The sequence below is a fragment of the Scyliorhinus torazame genome, chromosome 4, assembly GCF_047496885.1.
Source record: "Scyliorhinus torazame isolate Kashiwa2021f chromosome 4, sScyTor2.1, whole genome shotgun sequence".
NCBI classification, from domain to species: domain Eukaryota; kingdom Metazoa; phylum Chordata; class Chondrichthyes; order Carcharhiniformes; family Scyliorhinidae; genus Scyliorhinus; species Scyliorhinus torazame.
The window spans coordinates 5,009,915-5,026,240 of NC_092710.1; the positions used below are offsets into that span (position 1 = coordinate 5,009,915).

The window sequence follows — 16,326 nt, forward strand, 5'->3', positions numbered from 1 at the left end:
CAGATACCCGGGAGTGAGTTACAGATTGGAATCTAATCGAGGGTTTCGGGGTGGTTTATATATAGAATAACAGATACCCGGGAGTGAGTTACAGACTGGAATCTAATCGAGGGATTCGGGGTGGTTTATATATAGAATAACAGATACCCGGGAGTGAGTTACAGACTGGAATCTAATCGGGGGGTTCGGGGTGGTTTATATATAGAATAACAGATACCCGGGAGTGAGTTACAGACTGGAATCCAATCGAGGGGTTCGGGGTGGTTTATATATAGAATAACAGATACCCGGGAGTGAGTTACAGACTGGAATCTAATCGAGGGGTTCGGGGTGGTTTATATATAGAATAACAGATACCCGGGAGTGAGTTACAGACTGGAATCTAATCGAGGGGTTTGGGGTGGTTTATATATAGAATAACAGATACCCGGGAGTGAGTTACAGACTGGAATCTAATCGAGGGGTTCGGGGTGGTTTATATATAGAATAGCAGATACCCGGGAGTGAGTTACAGACTGGAATCTAATCGAGGGGTTCGGGGTGGTTTATATATAGAATAACAGATACCCGGGAGTGAGTTACAGACTGGAATCTAATCGAGGGGTTCGGGATGGTTTATATATAGAATAACAGATACCCGGGAGTGAGTTACAGACTGGAATCTAATCGAGGGGTTCGGGGTGGTTTATATATAGAATAACAGATACACGGGAGTGAGGTACAGACTGGAGTCTAATCGAGGGGTTCGGGGTGGTTTATATATAGAATAACAGATACCCGGGAGTGAGTTACAGACTGGAATCTAATCGAGGGTTTCGGGGTGGTTTATATATATAAATAACAGGTACCCGGGAGTGAGTTATATACTGGAATCTAATCGAGGGGTTCAGGGTGGTTTATATACAGAATAACAGATACCCGGGAGTAAGTTACAGACTGGAATCTAATCGAGGGGTTCGGGATGGTTTAAATATAGAATAACAGATACCCGGGAGTGAGTTACAGACTGGAATCTAATCGAGGGGTTCGGGATGGTTTAAATATAGAATAACAGATACCCGGGAGTGAGTTACAGACTGGAATCTAATCGAGGGGTTCGGGGTGGTTTATATATAGAATAACAGATACCCGGGAGTGAGTTACAGACTGGAATCTAATCGAGGGTTTCGGGGTGGTTTATATATAGAATAGCAGATACCCGGGAGTGAGTTACAGACTGGAATCTAATCGAGGGGTTCGGGGTGGTTTATATATAGAATAACAGATACACGGGAGTGAGGTACAGACTGGAGTCTAATCGAGGGGTTCGGGGTGGTTTATATATAGAATAACAGATACCCGGGAGTGAGTTACAGCCTGGAGTCTAATCGAGGGGTTCGGGGTGGTTTATATATAGAATGACAGATACCCGGGAGTGAGTTACAGACTGGAATCTAATCGAGGGGTTTGGGGTGGTTTATATACAGAATAACAGATACCCGGGAGTGAGTTACAGACTGGAATCTAATTGAGAGGTTCGGGGTGGTTTATATATAGAATAGCAGACACCCGGGAGTGAGTGACAGACTGGAATCTAATCGATGGGTTCGGGGTGGTTTATATATAGAATAACAGACACCCGGGAGTGAGTTACAGATTGGAATCTAATCGAGGGTTTCGGGGTGGTTTATATATAGAATAACAGATACCCGGGAGTGAGTTACAGACTGGAATCTAATCGAGGGATTCGGGGTGGTTTATATATAGAATAACAGATACCCGGGAGTGAGTTACAGACTGGAATCTAATCGAGGGATTCGGGGTGGTTTATATATAGAATAACAGGTACCCGGGAGTGAGTTATAGACTGGAATCTAATCGATGGGTTCGGGGTGGTATATATATAGAATAACAGATACCCGGGAGTGAGTTACAGATTGGAATCTAATCGAGGGTTTCGGGGTGGTTTATATATAGAATAACAGATACCCGGGAGTGAGTTACAGACTGGAATCTAATCGAGGGATTCGGGGTGGTTTATATATAGAATAACAGATACCCGGGAGTGAGTTACAGACTGGAATCTAATCGGGGGGTTCGGGGTGGTTTATATATAGAATAACAGATACCCGGGAGTGAGTTACAGACTGGAATCTAATCGAGGGGTTCGGGGTGGTTTATATATAGAATAACAGATACCCGGGAGTGAGTTACAGACTGGAATCTAATCGGGGGGTTCGGTGTGGTTTATATATAGAATAACAGATACCCGGGAGTGAGTTACAGATTGGAATCTAATCGAGGGTTTCGGGGTGGTTTATATATAGAATAACAGATACCCGGGAGTGAGTTACAGACTGGAATCTAATCGAGGGGTTCGGGGTGGTTTATATATAGAATAACAGATACCCGGGAGTGAGTTACAGACTGGAATCTAATCGGGGGGTTCGGGGTAGTTTATATATAGAATAACAGATACCCGGTAGTGAGTTACAGACTGGAATCTAATCGAGGGATTTGGGGTGGTTTATATATAGAATAACAGGTACCCGGGAGTGAGTTACAGACTGGAATCTAATCGGGGGGTTCAGGGTGGTTTATATATAGAATAACAGATACCCGGGAGTGAGTTTCAGACTGGAATCTAATCGAGGGGTTCGGGATGGTTTATATAGAGAATAACAGATACCCGGCAGTGAGTTACAGACTGGAATCTAATCGAGGGGTTCAGGGAGTTTATATATAGAATAACAGATACCCGGGAGTGAGTTACAGACTGGAATCTAATTGAGGGGTTCGGGATGGTTTCTATATAGAATAACAGATACCCGGGAGTGAGTTACAGACTGGAATCTAATCGAGGGGTTCGGGCTGGTTTATATACAGAATAACAGATACCCGGGAGTGAGATACAGACTGGAATCTAATCGAGGGGTTCGGAGTGGTTTATATATAGAATAACAGATACCCGGGAGTGAGTTACAGACTGGAATCTAACCGAGGGTTTTGGGGTGGTTTATCTATAGAATAACAGTTACCCAGGAGTGTGTTACAGACTGGAATCTAATCGAGGGGTTCGGGGTGGTTTATATATAGAATAACAGATACCCGGGAGTGAGATACAGACTGGAATCTAATCGAGGGGTTCGGGGTGGTTTATATATAGAATAACAGATACCCGGGAGTGAGTTACAGACTGGAATCTAATCGAGGGGTTCGGGGTGGTTTATATATAGAATAACAGATACCCGGGAGTGAGTTACAGACTGGAATCTAATCGAGAGGTTCAGGGTGGTTTATATACAGAATAACAGATACCCGGGAGTGACTTACAGACTGGAATCTAATCGAGAGGTTCAGGGTGGTTTATATATAGAAAAACAGATACCCGGGAATGAGTTACAGACTGGAATCTAATCGAGAGGTTCAGGGTGGTTTATATATCGAATAACAGATACCCGGGAGTGAGTTACAGACTGGAATCTAATCGAGGGGTTCAATGTGGTAAATATATAGAATACCAGATACCCGGGAGTGAGTTACAGACTGGAATCTAATCGAGGGGTTCGGGGTGGTTTATATATAGAATAACAGATACCTGGGAGTGAGTTACAGACTGGAATCTAATCGAGGGGCTCGGGGTGGTTTATATATAGAATAACAGATACCCGGGAGTGAGTTACAGACTGGAATCTAATCGAGGGGTTCGGGGTGGTTTATATATAGAATAACAGATAGCCTGGAGCGACTTACAGACTGGAATCTAATCGAGGGGTTCGGGGTGGGTTATATATAGAATAAAAGATACCCGGGAGTGAGTTACAGACTGGAATCTAATCGAGAGGTTCGGGGTGGTTTATATATAGAATAACAGATACCCGGGAGTGAGTTACAGACTGGAATCTAATCGAGGGGTTCGGGGTGGGTTATATATAGAATAACAGATACCTGGGAGTGAGTTACAGACTGGAATCTAATCGATGGGTTCGGGGTGGTTTATATATAGAATAACAGATACCCGGGAGTGAGTTACAGACTGGAATCTAATCGAGGGTTTCGGGGTGGTTTATATATATAAATAACAGGTACCCGGGAGTGAGTTATATACTGGAATCTAATCGAGGGGTTCAGGGTGGTTTATATACAGAATAACAGATACCCGGGAGTGAGTTACAGACTGGAATCTAATCGAGGGGTTCGGGATGGTTTAAATATAGAATAACAGATACCCGGGAGTGAGTTACAGACTGGAATCTAATCGAGGGGTTCGGGATGGTTTAAATATAGAATAACAGATACCCGGGAGTGAGTTACAGACTGGAATCTAATCGAGGGGTTCGGGGTGGTTTATATATAGAATAACAGATACCCGGGAGTGAGTTACAGACTGGAATCTAATCGAGGGTTTCGGGGTGGTTTATATATAGAATAGCAGATACCCGGGAGTGAGTTACAGACTGGAATCTAATCGAGGGGTTCGGGGTGGTTTATATATAGAATAACAGATACACGGGAGTGAGGTACAGACTGGAGTCTAATCGAGGGGTTCGGGGTGGTTTATATATAGAATAACAGATACCCGGGAGTGAGTTACAGACTGGAGTCTAATCGAGGGGTTCGGGGTGGTTTATATATAGAATAACAGATACCCGGGAGTGAGTTACAGACTGGAATCTAATCGAGGGGTTTGGTGTGGTTTATATACAGAATAACAGATACCCGGGAGTGAGTTACAGACTGGAATCTAATTGAGAGGTTCGGGGTGGTTTATATATAGAATAGCAGACACCCGGGAGTGAGTGACAGACTGGAATCTAATCGATGGGTTCGGGGTGGTTTATATATAGAATAACAGACACCCGGGAGAGAGTTACAGATTGGAATCTAATCGAGGGTTTCGGGGTGGTTTATATATAGAATAACAGATACCCGGGAGTGAGTTACAGACTGGAGTCTAATCGAGGGATTCGGGGTGGTTTATATATAGAATAACAGATACCCGGGAGTGAGTTACAGACTGGAATCTAATCGAGGGATTCGGGGTGGTTTATATATAGAATAACAGGTACCCGGGAGTGAGTTATAGACTGGAATCTAATCGATGGGTTCGGGGTGGTATATATATAGAATAACAGATACCCGGGAGTGAGTTACAGATTGGAATCTAATCGAGGGTTTCGGGGTGGTTTATATATAGAATAACAGATACCCGGGAGTGAGTTACAGACTGGAATCTAATCGAGGGATTCGGGGTGGTTTATATATAGAATAACAGATACCCGGGAGTGAGTTACAGACTGGAATCTAATCGGGGGTTTCGGGGTGGTTTATCTATAGAATAACAGTTACCCAGGAGTGTGTTACAGACTGGAATCTAATCGAGGGGTTCGGGGTGGTTTATATGTAGAATAACAGATACCCGGGAGTGAGATACAGACTGGAATCTAATCGAGGGGTTCGGGGTGGTTTATATATAGAATAACAGATACCCGGGAGTGAGTTACAGACTGGAATCTAATCGAGGGGTTCGGGGTGGTTTATATATAGAGTAACAGATACCCGGGAGTGAGTTACAGACTGGAATCTAATCGAGAGGTTCAGGGTGGTTTATATACAGAATAACAGATACCCTGGAGTGACTTACAGACTGGAATCTAATCGAGAGGTTCAGGGTGGTTTATATATAGAAAAACAGATACCCGGGAATGAGTTACAGACTGGAATCTAATCGAGAGGTTCAGGGTGGTTTATATATCGAATAACAGATACCCGGGAGTGAGTTACAGACTGGAATCTAATCGAGGGGTTCAATGTGGTAAATATATAGAATACCAGATACCCGGGAGTGAGTTACAGACTGGAATCTAACCGAGGGTTTTGGGGTGGTTTATCTATAGAATAACAGTTACCCAGGAGTGTGTTACAGACTGGAATCTAATCGAGGGGTTCGGGGTGGTTTATATGTAGAATAACAGATACCCGGGAGTGAGATACAGACTGGAATCTAATCGAGGGGTTCGGGGTGGTTTATATATAGAATAACAGATACCCGGGAGTGAGTTACAGACTGGAATCTAATCGAGGGGTTCGGGGTGGTTTATATATAGAATAACAGATACCCGGGAGTGAGTTACAGACTGGAATCTAATCGAGGGGTTCGGGGTGGTTTATATATAGAATAACAGATACACGGGAGTGAGTTACAGACTGGAATCTAATCGGGGGGTTCGGTGTGGTTTATATATAGAATAACAGATACCCGGGAGTGAGTTACAGATTGGAATCTAATCGAGGGTTTCGGGGTGGTTTATATATAGAATAACAGATACCCGGGAGTGAGTTACAGACTGGAATCTAATCGAGGGGTTCGGGGTGGTTTATATATAGAATAACAGATACCCGGGAGTGAGTTACAGACTGGAATCTAATCGGGGGGTTCGGGGTAGTTTATATATAGAATAACAGATACCCGGTAGTGAGTTACAGACTGGAATCTAATCGAGGGATTTGGGGTGGTTTATATATAGAATAACAGGTACCCGGGAGTGAGTTACAGACTGGAATCTAATCGGGGGGTTCAGGGTGGTTTATATATAGAATAACAGATACCCGGGAGTGAGTTTCAGACTGGAATCTAATCGAGGGGTTCGGGATGGTTTATATAGAGAATAACAGATACCCGGCAGTGAGTTACAGACTGGAATCTAATCGAGGGGTTCAGGGAGTTTATATATAGAATAACAGATACCCGGGAGTGAGTTACAGACTGGAATCTAATTGAGGGGTTCGGGATGGTTTCTATATAGAATAACAGATACCCGGGAGTGAGTTACAGACTGGAATCTAATCGAGGGGTTCGGGCTGGTTTATATACAGAATAACAGATACCCGGGAGTGAGATACAGACTGGAATCTAATCGAGGGGTTCGGGGTGGTTTATATATAGAATAACAGATACCCGGGAGTGAGTTACAGACTGGAATCTAACCGAGGGTTTTGGGGTGGTTTATCTATAGAATAACAGTTACCCAGGAGTGTGTTACAGACTGGAATCTAATCGAGGGGTTCGGGGTGGTTTATATGTAGAATAACAGATACCCGGGAGTGAGATACAGACTGGAATCTAATCGAGGGGTTCGGGGTGGTTTATATATAGAATAACAGATACCCGGGAGTGAGTTACAGACTGGAATCTAATCGAGGGGTTCGGGGTGGTTTATATATAGAGTAACAGATACCCGGGAGTGAGTTACAGACTGGAATCTAATCGAGAGGTTCAGGGTGGTTTATATACAGAATAACAGATACCCTGGAGTGACTTACAGACTGGAATCTAATCGAGAGGTTCAGGGTGGTTTATATATAGAAAAACAGATACCCGGGAATGAGTTACAGACTGGAATCTAATCGAGAGGTTCAGGGTGGTTTATATATCGAATAACAGATACCCGGGAGTGAGTTACAGACTGGAATCTAATCGAGGGGTTCAATGTGGTAAATATATAGAATACCAGATACCCGGGAGTGAGTTACAGACTGGAATCTAATCGAGGGGTTCGGGGTGGTTTATATATAGAATAACAGATACCTGGGAGTGAGTTACAGACTGGAATCTAATCGAGGGGCTCGGGGTGGTTTATATATAGAATAACAGATACCCGGGAGTGAGTTACAGACTGGAATCTAATCGAGAGGTTCGGGGTGGTTTATATATAGAATAACAGATACCCGGGAGTGAGTTACAGACTGGAATCTAATCGAGGGGTTCGGGGTGGGTTATATATAGAATAACAGATACCTGGGAGTGAGTTACAGACTGGAATCTAATCGATGGGTTCGGGGTGGTTTATATATAGAATAACAGATACCCGGGAGTGAGTTACAGACTGGAATCTATTCGAGGGGTTAAGGGTGGTTTATATATAGAATAACAGATACCCGGGAGTGAGTTACAGACTGGAATCTAATCGAGGGGTTCGGGTTGGTTATATAGAGAATAACAGATACCCGGGAGTGAGTTGCGGACTGGAATCTAATCGAGGGGTTCAGGGTGGTTTGTATATAGAATAACAGATACCCGGGAGTGAGTTACAGACTGGAATCTAATCGAGGGGTTCGGGGTGGTTTATATATAGAATAACAGATACCCGGGAGTTAGTTACAGAGTGGAATCTAATCGAGGGGTTCGGGGTGGGTTTTCTATAGAATAACAGATACCTGGGAGTGAGTTACAGACTGGAATCTAACCGATGGGTTCGGGGTGGTTTATATATAGAATAACAGATACCCGGGAGTGAGTTACAGACTGGAATCTATTCGAGGGGTTAAGGGTGGTTTATATATAGAATAACAGATACCCGGGAGTGAGTTACAGACTGGAATCTAATCGAGGAGTTCGGGTTGGTTATATAGAGAATAACAGATACCCGGGAGTGAGTTGCGGACTGGCATCTAATCGAGGAGTTCAGGGTGGTTTGTTTATAGAATAACGGAGGGGTTCAGGGTGGTTTATATATAGAATACCAGATACCCGGGAGTGAGTTACAGACTGGAATCTAATCGAGGGGTTCGGGTTGGTTATATAGAGAATAACAGATACCCGGGAGTGAGTTGCGGACTGGAATCTAATCGAGGAGTTCAGGGTGGTTTGTATATAGAATAACGGAGGGGTTCAGGGTGGTTTATATATAGAATACCAGATACCCGGGAGTGAGTTACAGACTGGAATCTAATCGAGGGGTTCGGGTTGGTTATATAGAGAATAACAGATACCCGGGAGTGATTTACAGACTGGAATCGAATCGAGAGGTTCAGGGTGGTTTATATACAGAATAACAGATACCCGGGAGTGATTTACAGACTGGAATCTAATCGAGAGGTTCAGGGTGGTTTATATATAGAATAACAGAGACCCGGGAGTGAGTTACAGACTGGAATCTAATCGACAGGTTTCGGGGTGGTTTATATATAGAATAACAGATACCCGGGAATGAGTTACAGACTGGAATCTAATCGAGAGGTTCAGGGTGGTTTATATATCGAATAACAGATACCCGGGAGTGAGTTACAGACTGGAATCTAATCGAGGGGTTCAGGGTGGTTTATATATAGAATAACAGATACCCGGGAGTGAGTTACAGACTGGAATCTAATCGAGGGGTTCAGTGTGGTTTATATATAGAATAACAGATACCTGAGAGTGAGTTACAGACTGGAATCTAATCGAGGGGTTCGGGGTGGATTATATATAGAATACCAGATACCCGGGAGTGAGTTACAGACTGGAATCTAATCGAGGGGTTCAGGGTGGTTTATATATAGAATAACTGATACCCGGGAGTGAGTTACAGACTTGAATCTAATCGAGGTGTTCAGGGTGGTTGAAATATAGAATAACAAATACCCAGGAGTGAGTTACATACTGGAATCTAATCAAGGGGTTCAGGGTGGTTTATATATCGAATAACAGATACCCGGGAGTGAGTTACAGACTGGAATCTAATCGAGGGGTTCCGGGTGGTTTATATATAGAATAACAGATACCCGGGAGTGATTAACAGACTGGAATCTAATCTAGAGGTTCAGGGTGGTTTATATATAGAATAACAGATACCCGGGAGTGAGTTACAGTCTGGAATCTAATCGAGGGGTTCGGGGTGGTTTATATAGAGTAACAGATACCCGATAGTGAGTTACAGACTGGAATCTAATCGAGAGGTTCAGGGTGGTTTATATATAGAATAACAGATACCCGGGAATGAGTTACAGACTGGAATCTAATCAAGGGGTTCAGGATGGTTTATATATAGAATAACAGATACCTGGGAGTGAGTTACAGACGGGAATCTAATCGAGGGGTTCGGGGTGGTGTATATATAGAATAACAGATACCCGGGAGTGAGTTACAGACGGGAATCTAATCGAGGGGTTCGGGGTGATTTATATATAGAATAACAGATACCCGGGAATGAGTTACAGACTGGAATCTAATCGAGGGGTTCGGGATGGTGTATATATTGAATAACAGATACCCGGGAGTGATTTGCAGATTGGAATCTAATCGAGAGTTTACGGTGGTTTGTATATCGAATAACAGATACCCGGGAGTGAGTTCCAGACTGGAATCTAATCGAGGGGTTCAGGGTGGTTTATATATAGAATTACAGATACCCGGGAGTGAGTAACAGACTGGAATCTAATCGAGGGGTTCAGGGTGGTTTATATATAGAATAACAGATACCCGGGAGTGATTTACAGACTGGAATCTAATCGAGAGGTTCAGGGTGGTTTATATACAGAATAACAGATACCGGGAGTGAGTTACAGATTGGAATCTAATCGAGAGGTTCAGGGTGGTTTATATACAGAATAACAGATACCCGGGAGTGAGTTACAGACTGGAATCTAATCGAGGGGTTCAGGGTGGTTTATATATAGAATAACAGATACCCGGGAGTGAGTTACAGACTGGAATCTAATCGAGGGGTTCAGGGTGGTTTATATATAGAATAACAGATACCCGGGAGTGAGTTACAGACTGGAATCTAATCGAGGGGTTCAGGGTGGTTTATATATAGAATAACAGATACCCGGGAGTGAGTTACAGACTGGAATCTAATCGAGGGGTTCGGGGTGGTTTATATATAGATAAACAGATACCCGGGAGTGAGTTACAGATTGGAATCTAATCGAGAGGTTCAGGGTGGTTTATATTCAGAATAACAGATACCCGGTAGTGACTTACAGACTGGAATCTAATTGAGGGGTTTTGGGGTGCATATTTATATAGAATAACAAATATCTGGGAGCGAGTTACATACAGGATACTACTGCATATATTCTGAATGATAGTTAATAGTTAAAATATTTGCTTTTCTATTATTTTGCTGGGTTGGAGGAGTAGAAATCTGCCTAGGTTCCTGCTCCTGATCACTGTCCAGTGATCACTTGTAAATCAGCCTAGGTTCCTGCTCCTGATCACTGTCCAGTGATCACTTGTAAATCAGCCAGGTTCCTGCTCCTGATCACTGTCCAGTGATCACTTGTAAATCAGCCTAGGTTCCTGCTGCTGATCACTGTCCAGTGATCACTTGTAAATCAGCCAGGGTTCCTGCTCCTGATCACTGTCCAGTGATCACTTGTAAATCAGCCAGTTTCCTGCTCCTGATCACTGTCCAGTGATCACTTGTAAATCAGCCAGGGCTCCTGCTCCTGATCACTGTCCAGTGATTAAACGGACAAAGATTGAGGCAAATCCTGATGTGTGACACCCTGTTGGCTTCAGCTATGTGGAGGATGAACACCATCTCAATTCCATGCGCAGATGGTGACAGGGTGAAGAGAATGAACGTGTCGGAGGTCTATTCAACTTCAGTGTGCTTCATTCCTGATATGTTGGGTGTTCTGGATCACATACAGGTGACCAACACTTGAAGTAGTGCAACACTATTTTATTGAATCATTAACTGTTTAAACATACTCCGACTGTGGTTTAACGCGATACCAGCTTTAACTAAAGACCTTTGCCTTGTCTTAACCAGTCGATGCACTCAGCACATGGTGAATGTCTGTGTTGCAGGCTGTGAGCTCTGTGCTCCTAGCTGGCTGCTACTCGAATGAGTGGGAACTCTGCTGCCCCCTGTCTTCATAGTGCGTGTGCTCTCACTGGTGATTGGCTGCGGTGTTGTGTGTGTTGATTGGTCCCAGTGTGTGTCCATCAGTGTGTGTCTGCACCATGATATACTGGTGTATGTAATGACAATTCCTGGCTGCAATTTCCTCCTCGGTTGAGCTGCACAGGCCGTTGCTGCCAGTGGTAATTATCAAGCAAATCGGAAGTCATCGAAAGTGGCATTCGGAGGGGTGTAAGGTTGCTTTAGTTTAAACAGTTTGTATATCCATTCACCCAGTTCTGTGTCAGAGGTACAGGAGTAGAACCTGGAGAGTCTGTTGTGTGTCTCCATCTGTAAAGAATAATTGTTTGCCTTATACATTGTCCAATAAAATATCGAACACAATGTGTGCTTTTCCGTGTCTTAATTTCTTCATCCGTCCCATTGCAAGGTGACTGGTACAGCACGGGTTAGATACAGTGTAGAGCTCCCTCTACATTACCCTGACAGTGTGTCCCCCACTTTATACCCAGTGTCAGCATCGAGCTCTCCCAGGACAGGTACAGCACGGGTTAGATACAGTGTAGAGCTCCCTCTACATTACCCGGACAGTGTGTCCCCCACTTTATACCCAGTGTCAGCATCGAGCTCTCCCAGGACAGGTACAGCACGGGTTAGATACAGTGTAGAGCTCCCTCTACATTACCCTGACAGTGTGTCCCCCACTTTATACCCAGTGTCAGCATCGCGCTCTCCCAGGACAGGTACAGCACGGGTTAGATACAGTGTAGAGCTCCCTCTACATTACCCTGACAGTGTGTCCCCCACTTTATACCCAGAGTCAGCATCGAGCTCTCCCAGGACAGGTACAGCACGGGTTAGATACAGTGTAGAGCTCCCTCTACATTACCCTGACAGTGTGTCCCCCACTTTATACCCAGTGTCAGCATTGAGCTCTCCCAGGACAGGTACAACACGGGTTAGATACAGTGTAGAGCTCCCTCTCCATTACCCTGACAGTGTGTCCCCCACATTATACCCAGTGTCAGCATCGAGCTCTCCCAGGACAGGTACAGCACGGGTTAGATACAGTGTAGAGCTCCCTCTACATTACCCTGACAGTGTCCGTCCCACTTTATGCCCAGTGTCAGCATCGAGCTCTCCCAGGACAGGTACAGCACGGGTTAGATACAGTGTAGAGCTCCCTCTACATTACCCTGACAGTGTCCCCCCCACTTTATACCCAGTGTCAGCATCGAGCTCTCCCAGGACAGGTACAGCACGGGTTAGATACAGTGTGGAGCTCCCTCTACATTACCCTGACAGTGTGTCCCCCACTTTATACCCAGAGTCAGCATCGAGCTCTCCCAGGACAGGTACAGCACGGGTTACATACAGTGTAGAGCTCCCTCTACATTACCCTGACTGTGTGTCCCCCACTTTATACCCAGTGTCAGCATCGAGCTCTCCCAGGACAGGTACAGCACGGGTTAGATACAGTGTAGAGCTCCCTCTCCATTACCCTGACAGTGTGTCCCCCACTTTATACCCAGTGTCAGCATCGAGCTCTCCCAGGTCAGGTACAGCACGGGTAAGATACAGTGTAGAGCTCCCTCTACATTACCCTGACAGTGTGTCCCCCACTTTATACCCAGTGTCAGCATCGAGCTCTCCCAGGACAGGTACAGCACGGGTTAGATACAGTGTAGAGCTCCCTCTACATTACCCTGACAGTGTGTCCCCCACTTTATACCCAGTGTCAGCATCGAGCTCTCCCAGGACAGGTACAGCACGGGTTAGATACAGTGTGGAGCTCCCTCTACATTACCCTGACAGTGTGTCCCCCACTTTATACCCAGTGTCAGCATCGAGCTCTCCCAGGACAGGTACAGCACGGGTTAGATACAGTGTAGAGCTCCCTCTACATTACCCTGACAGTGTCCGTCCCACTTTATGCCCAGTGTCAGCATCGAGCTCTCCCAGGACAGGTACAGCACGGGTTAGATACAGTGTAGAGCTCCCTCTACATTACCCTGACAGTGTCCCCCCCACTTTATACCCAGTGTCAGCATCGAGCTCTCCCAGGACAGGTACAGCACGGGTTAGATACAGTGTAGAGCTCCCTCTACATTACCCTGACAGTGTGTCCCCCACTTTATACCCAGAGTCAGCATCGAGCTCTCCCAGGACAGGTACAGCACGGGTTAGATACAGTGTAGAGCTCCCTCTACATTACCCTGACAGTGACCCCCCCACTTTATACCCAGTGTCAGCATCGAGCTCTCCCAGGACAGGTACAGCACGGGTTAGATACAGTGTAGAGCTCCCTCTACATTACCCTGACAGTGTGTATCCCACTTTATACCCAGTGTCAGCATCGAGCTCTCCCAGGACAGGTACAGCACGGGTTAGATACAGTGTGGAGCTCCCTCTACATTACCCTGACAGTGTGTCCCCCACTTTAGACCCAGTGTTAGCATCGAGCTCTCCCAGGACAGGTACAGTACGGGTTAGATACAGTGTAGAGCTCCCTCTAGATTACCCTGACAGTGTCCCTCCCACTTTATACCCAATGTCAGCATCGAGCTCTCCCAGGACAGGTACAGCACGGGTTAGATACAGTGTAGAGCTCACTGTACATTGCCCTGACAGTGTGTCCCCCACTTTATACCCAGTGTCAGCATCGAGCTCTCCCAGGACAGGTACAGCACGGGTTAGATACAGTGTAGAGCTCCCTCTCCATTACCCTGACAGTGTGTCCCCCACTTTATACCCAGAGTCAGCATCGAGCTCTCCCAGGACAGGTACAGCACGGGTTACATACAGTGTAGAGCTCCCTCTACATTACCCTGACTGTGTGTCCCCCACTTTATACCCAGTGTCAGCATCGAGCTCTCCCAGGACAGGTACAGCACGGGTTAGATACAGTGTAGAGCTCCCTCTACATTACCCTGACAGTGTCCGTCCCACTTTATGCCCAGTGTCAGCATCGAGCTCTCCCAGGACAGGTACAGTACGGGTTAGATACAGTGTAGAGCTCCCTCTAGATTACCCTGACAGTGTCCCTCCCACTTTATACCCAATGTCAGCATCGAGCTCTCCCAGGACAGGTACAGCACGGGTTAGATACAGTGTAGAGCTCACTGTACATTGCCCTGACAGTGTGTCCCCCACTTTATACCCAGTGTCAGCAACGAGCGCTCCCAGGACAGGTACAGCACGGTTTAGATACAGTGTAGAGCTCCCTCTACATTACCCTGACAGTGTCCCCCCCACTTTATACCCAGTGTCAGCATCGAGCTCTCCCAGGACAGGTACAGCACGGGTTGGATACAGTGTAGAGCTCCCTCTACATTACCCTGACAGTGTCCCCCCCACTTTATACCCAGTGTCAGCATCGAGCTCTCCCAGGACAGGTACAGCACGGGTTAGATACAGTGTAGAGCTCCCTCTACATTACCCTGACAGTGTGTCCCCCACTTTATACCCAGTGTCAGCATCGAGCTCTCCCAGGACAGGTACAACAGGGGTTAGATACAGTGTAGAGCTCCCTCTACATTACCCTGACAGTGTGTTCCACACTTTATACCCAGTGTCAGCATCCAGCTCTCCCAGGACAGGTACAACAGGGGTTAGATACAGTGTAGAGCTCCCTCTACATTACCCAAACAGTGTGTGTCTCCCACTTTATACCCAGTGTCAGCATCGAGCTCTCCCAGGACAGGTACAGCACGGGTTAGATACAGTGTAGAGCTCCCTCTACATTACCCTGACAGTGTGTCGCCCACTTTATACCCAGTGTCAGCATCGCGCTCTCCCAGGACAGGTACAGCACGGGTTAGATACAGTGTAGAGCTCCCTCTACATTACCCTGACAGTGTGTCCCCCACTTTATACCCAGTGTCAGCATCGAGCGCTCCCAGGACAAGTACAGCACGGGTTAGATACAGTGTAGAGCTCCCTCTACATTACCCTGACTGTGTGTCCCCCACTTTATACCCAGTGTCAGCATCGAGCTCTACCAGGACAGGTACAGCACGGGTTAGATACAGTGTAGAGCTCCCTCTACATTACCCTGACAATCCCCCCCCCCACTTTATACCCAGAGTCAGCATCGAGCTCTCCCAGGACAGGTACAGCACGGGTTAGATACAGTGTAGAGCTCCCTCTACATTACCCTGACAGTGTGTCCCCCACTTTATACCCAGTGTCAGCATCGAGCTATCCCAGGACAGGTACAGCACGGGTTAGATACAGTGTAGAGCTACCTCTACATTACCCTGACAGTGTGTCCCCCACTTTATACCCAGTGTCAGCATCGAGCTCTCCCAGGACAGGTACAGCATGGGTTAGATACAGTGTAGAGCTCCCTCTACATTACCCTGACAGTGACCCCCCCCACTTTATACCCAGTGTCAGCATCGAGCTCTCCCAGGACAGGTACAGCACGGGTTAGATGCAGTGTAGAGCTCCCTCTACATTACCCTGACAGTGTGTGTCTCCCACTTTATACCCAGTGTCAGCATCGAGCTCTCCCAGGACAGGTACAGCACGGGTTAGATACAGTGTAGAGCTCCCCCTACATTACCCTGACAGTGTGTCCCCCACTTTATACCCAGTGTCAGCATCGAGCTCTCCCAGGACAGGTACAGCACGGGTTAGATACAGTGTAGAGCTCCCTCTACATTACCCTGACAGTGTGTCCCCCACTTTATACCCAGTGTCAGCATCGAGC

At 46.0% G+C, this 16,326-nt stretch overlaps 1 long non-coding RNA gene across 1 annotated transcript; it reads left to right on the forward strand.

Annotated features, from left to right (window-relative positions):
• Positions 1–414: 414 nt before the first annotated feature.
• LOC140410105 (uncharacterized) lies at positions 415–11,996 on the forward strand. The gene is made up of 2 exons (XR_011940502.1): positions 415–10,989; positions 11,085–11,996. It is a non-coding gene; the product is annotated as an uncharacterized lncRNA (long non-coding RNA).
• Positions 11,997–16,326: the final 4,330 nt, after the last annotated feature.